At 38.5% G+C, this 5,910-nt stretch overlaps 1 long non-coding RNA gene across 1 annotated transcript; it reads left to right on the top strand.

Annotated features, from left to right (window-relative positions):
* Window positions 1-1,328: 1,328 nt before the first annotated feature.
* Window positions 1,329-5,546, top strand: LOC119737173. Its single transcript, XR_005272344.1, has 4 exons — window positions 1,329-1,413; window positions 3,173-3,199; window positions 3,345-3,464; window positions 4,939-5,546. It is a non-coding gene; the product is annotated as an uncharacterized LOC119737173 (long non-coding RNA).
* The last annotated feature ends 364 nt before the right edge of the window (window positions 5,547-5,910 follow it).

Below are 5,910 nucleotides of genomic sequence, written 5' to 3'. Positions count from 1 at the left end.
TCCAAGTCATTTTATGCTGTTTATTTTTCTGAATTTTTGACAAAACTGCAAGAAAGGGGCCTTAAAATGTCAGATCCGTGCTCTAAGATACGTCTCCGTTTACAGTTGAACAGCGCCCCAAGTGTCAAATAATCATAGCTGCCTCTGGACAAAATTCCGGCGACGCTCAATGCCGATGGGAGTGGGAAGGGTTCGGGGGGATTCGAAGAAACGGAGAATGGTGTAAATGAAACACAATGAAGTAGATATTATGTGTTTCTGTGTTTTTTTCCCATGTCACCATCCAAGGTGGGTTTCATGAACAGTTTCTCTTTCATTACACATGCCTGCATATCACAGATAACTTGAACATTCCAATAGTTCGTAGTACGCCCTTGTCGATAATAACACACAGTTCACATGACATATAATATGCTAGATACGTCACAAAACGGGATTATACAAAACGGTGGAGGGGGGGGGGGTCTCAACTGAATATTTTGTGTAAAATACTTTGTTTTAATATTAACTGTAAAGTCGAAACGATTAATTTTGAGTTACTGGTTTCATGGTAAATATTTTCAAAATTACCTCTTACTGATAAGAATAATTATAGGAAATGACATTTAATCGACTCTTGTGATAGAGAAGACGTGTCTTTTCATTACACAATATCAAGATTAAATTGTAATTTTGTCCTTTGCCTCTGATAGCCCAACACAGGAACCGGGTGTATGCATGTCATCAAAGGTCTCAAATTTAGGGGCAGGCCGGCCGGTCCAAACTAAAAATATCCACAGGTTCTGCTGGAGTTGCAGTTATTTCCAAAAATAAATATGAAAATGAGGTAACGTATCTGTTTGTTCTTAACAAGAGTATTTGAAAGTCTTAATTTTAAGGAATGCTGATGATCGCTTCATTGTTTTTTCGAATAGTTTTTTCGAAATATTGTTTTTTTTTGTCATTTTTTGGACGGAAAGTTAAGTTTTTTGATGAGTCATCAACCAAGAAACCACGATCAATAGGCTAATCCATTAAGCCCCGCCCACTGAACACGTGGGCAACAACACGTGACCCCATCCAATGCCACACTGCATGTTCCAGCTCGTGCGTCAAACGCACGCGCACGCATGGTTGACTTTAGTGCACGCATGTCAATATTTAATCACAGCTGTAATTGGTCAAGAAATCGTGTCAATGGATCGGTGTTTCAATGGAGTTCACATCTTATAATTTTCAGCCAATCACGAACGTCTGCTGATTCTCCTCACACGCTATCGATACTTCGATACCACTATCGCAAGCTCTGCACCGTCCATTTACATCTCCAAAAAGTATAAAAAGCCTGTCTCGTTCTTCGAATAGTCATTCCGGCGATTGTCGTCAACTAGCAAGCTTATCTCTACTTCAGGAGCACAACAGCATCAACTTCATGTAAGTAACTTACTTTGTGAGAATTTTCAATCCATCCTCCCTAATTTCCACGGCTATTACGAAGCGACAGTTTACATTGCGTTAGCCTATGTGTAGATGCCAAACGCTCGTCTTACAGACCTGCCACATACAATACGTGGCTCCATTAGAATTACCAGTAGGTTTCTGGTTTGTTCAACTGGTTCCCATTGATACCATCAGAATTACCAGTTATTACTGGTTTGTTCAGTTGTTTTCAACTGGTTCCTGTTGATTTCATCAGGATTACCAGTTATTACAGGTCTGTTCAGTTGGTTTCAACTGGTTCCTGTTAATGTTGAGTCCATCAGAATTACCAGTTATTGACTGGGTTGTTCAGTTGGTTTCAACTGGTTTCTGTTGATTCCACAGGATTACCATCTGCCATTATTCGCGTTAAATCTGGGAACATATTCGAACGAACTCATCGGGCAATAGACCCTAGACATAATGACGTCACGATTTGCTAACGCGCGCTTTGCTATGAAAGCCAGTTGGGGACGAGCTCTATATATTAAAAACGTTATTTTAAGACGTTTATCATTCGAATTCACCGTTTCTAATATTCATTTTCGTCCGTCACCATCGATTTAGTGCACTTCCAACGTTTAATTTCGTCTTTTGTGTGTGACAGCATAAAATTCAGTTCAAGCAATTCAAACAACAAGTACACGTTTTCGGACCGGAGTATCGATTTCGTCTAGTCTACGCCAAACCTTTTTAGTCAAGAAATTACATTAATTTATTATCAACGATTTCTAAATGCTGCCATTCGGCAACAGCTTAGACGAATTTGATCTGTAATGATCTTTTTTTCAAAGGGAAGTTGAAAGAAGTGTTATCTGGCAAGCGCTCATTGCGTGCGAAAATGGTTCTCACTGTATCAATAGAGGGCCCTGTTTCTTATTTATTTTTTTCTCATGCAGAATTGTCGGCGTTTTTATCCCAGATTTTCTCATTCCCAAACAAACTATGGATCGGGAATCAATGTTTTTTCGATATGGTACATCATGATCTACATGTCTGTGAAGTTTTTTAAAATTCGGCGGACCAGATCGCGTATCTCGAAAACTAAAGCGTTTTCGGCCTCTCGTCCAACGGACTATCAGTCTAGCAGCCATTTTTTAAATCATTTGATTTGACGCCATAATTGCTGGAATCGTGTTTTCTGAATTTTTAAATCTAGACATCTGCAGATATGGAGAATTCAATTTATCTAGTTATTCACCAGCTAAATAGTCATTACAACTTCGGTATTATCAATCACAACTCTTCCTTACGACCATAATCCAATACACAAACTGATACTGTCTATATGTTTAAGTTTGCATCAATATAGTCTTAAACATTTATTCCCCCTGCTAATTCGTGTTTCATCCCGAAAGTAGATTTTTTTCAATTGCTATTTTCCCTCGAGTATAAAACAAAGACACACCGAAATCAACCGACGTTTAGTTTATTGAATTATTGCTTTAACAAATTCGACTTATTTAGGACCCGACAATAACTCGGTTCCATAAAGCTCAATTAAATTAAGTTTAATATAGCTCTATGGTCGCAGCTGATTGTAGATGAGCAAAATGGAAAGAAAACAATTAAAGCAAAACTTACAAACTGAATTCGAAAATCTATAGCACCCCGTGGAAGTTGTGTTGTTGTTGTTGTTTTCTGTGTAAGATCTAGCATTAAAATTTGTCATCAAAATCGACGCACTGAACTTTCTTTCTTGCTTTCTTTTCAGCCGACGAGTTTGGTGTCAAACAATATCGTAAGTTTCTGCAGTTGATTTCTTCTTAATTTTCCGGTTAATCAGATTTAATGTTCACATTCAACACGCTTGCCTTCCAATGTACCGATGCATTGTATAATCTTGCGATAAACTTCATATTTCAATCCGATTGCTTTATTTTTAGTCTGTGACATCAATGATCCATACCCTTACCAGTGCCCTCCCGGCATGATCTGCCTGCCAGCACCCGGACCAACAGGGGGCGAGTGCATGCCTTTTAAGAAGTGAATGGCAAATGTTGAAGGTAAATTTCACTTCTCCCGAAAAATTGACACAACAGTCGTTATAGGGGTGTTTGTGTTACCAAGACGTAAATTTCCGATAATTATTCAATATCAATATGAGGATTTTTTTTGGGGGGGGGGTGTTTTGTTTCAAAAATGGGATTTATTGTAATTGACTTACCTTGAAGCCAATGGAACCCTATTTTAAAATAGAATCATTGGAAAGCAACAGTGTGTCCCGTTTCTTTTATAAAGAGTACGGGGCACGCATCTGTAACGCAGTGAACATAAAAAGTGAACAGTCAACATAAGACAGTAATTAGCGTAAACGACAGGATGTTTTTGTTGGCAAGGCGTATAGTTCCGATCATTATTCAATTTAAAGAGGGATTGTTTTGTCGTTTGTTTGTTTTTCATGTCAAAACTGGATTTTACTATAATAAACTTACCTTAAAACCAGCGGAATACAGGTGTGTTATTTTCTTTTTCTAACGACGGGTGTGAAACACGCCCTGGGCTTGAACTGCTTATGTTGGTGGGTGGGTGGGTGGGTGGGTTGGTGGACAGTTAACTCGGCCATATTTTGTATGCATGAAACTCGAGCTGAACAGCAATGCTTGCGAAGGCCAGTTTTGATAACACTGATGTGCGCGCATGCGTCAGATTTGCATATTTTTGCATATTAGATCATTGTACTCTCGAGGTACCGGTACGGCCCGGGTGCGCGCACAGACGGTGCTGTAAGCCGTCTTTACACGTTACCCAGCCGCCATGGGTTGAACCACTTGGTACTTGTTATACAATCATTGAAACGCAACGTTGTGTCCCGTATCCTTTTTGAAGAGCACGTGGCACAAATCTTAAACACGCTGAACATAAACAAAAATGAAAAGTCAACATTTTCCCCGTGGCCTCATTTCTCATAAGCTGACAAGATGGAGCCAGCTCAAGCGGAGAAGTCTCTAACGCTTCATCTGTTATGCCAGTGCATTTTGAAGAAAAATACTGTAATTGGTGTACAGTCTCCAACATTTCGCGAAAATGTTTTTTTAAGTTTCTTTACTGATCTTATTGGATCTTACAAATTACAATGCCTCTCATTTACGGAAAAAAACGTTTAAACCCCATATGTTTACATTTGACGTGGCAGAATTTTCTACGCTTGATTTTCCTCTATTCATTTTGAAGTTATTTATTAAACGCATGCAGCTAAATTAACCGAAATATTTTTTTAGCAATACGATGCAACCCATGGCGCCAGTATGGTGAAGGAATTTACATTGTTTTGACAGCATTGTGGACGTTAGACATAATACGCATACAACATTCTTGTACTTTTTCTGTGCATTTGATTTTTTGCGCTGACATTTTAAGCAAGATAAAGGACGTGAATACCGAAAACGTATATGTTCCTCTTTTTTTCAGCAGACGAGTTTGGTGTAAGCTTGGCAGTTAAAATAACATTATTTTCTCTTCTTTTGGTCTTCATTTCAGTTCCAAAATGCCAACAGCCGTGGGATGATGAAGTCGCAATTGATTATTTATTACGGTGAAGGGTTTAAGTTGTATTGTCTTTGCCTTGTACGAGTTAAATGAGACTTTTGAAATTAACATGTAGTTGAAATTCCCACAAGGAACAAAATGTTGATTAAATAGCTAACTCCCGTGAGTAAATTAATGACACATTTTCCGATTACCATTTTAATCTGATCCTAATCTGAATCTTTATCTGGAAATGAACAACAACACCCGATGGGTGTCACGATTGTGAAGCTACCACTGCGAGTTTCTCTGACACAATTTCCTACGGGAAATGTTTCCTTTGCATCACATATATTCATCATGTTGTCTTGTTGTTATTCAGCCAATATTAGGCCTCTCTTTAAAACCTGTTGAAATCAGTTTTCACTTACAAGACATTATACAGCGAAGACTTCAAACTGACCTGTAGTCTAATTGAAACTCATAGGCTTACGCATATCTGAACTAAACGAAAGCATGAAAAGTCATTCTGGGTGGTGGGTCTTAATTATTGTAATCACACTTTTAAGATTTTCTGTTGAATAAATGTTGTTGGCATGGTATGAGCTCCTGCGACTAAAGTTATCTCTTTGCATAGCCTGTTATTTTGTCACAGGTGAAATGCCCTTTTTAATCACTGTAGAAACTGAAGAAGTTTGCAAAGTTCCATTGTTAAGCAAAGCCCACTGAACTCTATACTAACTGAGCTGGCTGAGTTCGAGTTACTCTGTGCACGTGATGAACAATCAGTGACGTCACTAAAAATGTCACTATAACAGCACATTATACGTACATGTCAAGTTATAACCAAATCGAACATAAAGGTCTGTAAATCTAGGCCTATACAGAACAAAATGCCCCTTTAAGGGACGTCACATGACATTTGATGATGACATCACTTGGATTTTCATCTATAACACATCTCGGCATTGGTAGGATCACGAA

Source organism: Patiria miniata, unplaced genomic scaffold (assembly GCF_015706575.1).
Source record: "Patiria miniata isolate m_02_andy unplaced genomic scaffold, ASM1570657v1 HiC_scaffold_3, whole genome shotgun sequence".
NCBI classification, from domain to species: Eukaryota; Metazoa; Echinodermata; class Asteroidea; order Valvatida; family Asterinidae; genus Patiria; species Patiria miniata.
Note: the sequence above shows the minus strand (reverse complement) of the source record. Positions and strands in the feature narration are given on the sequence as shown.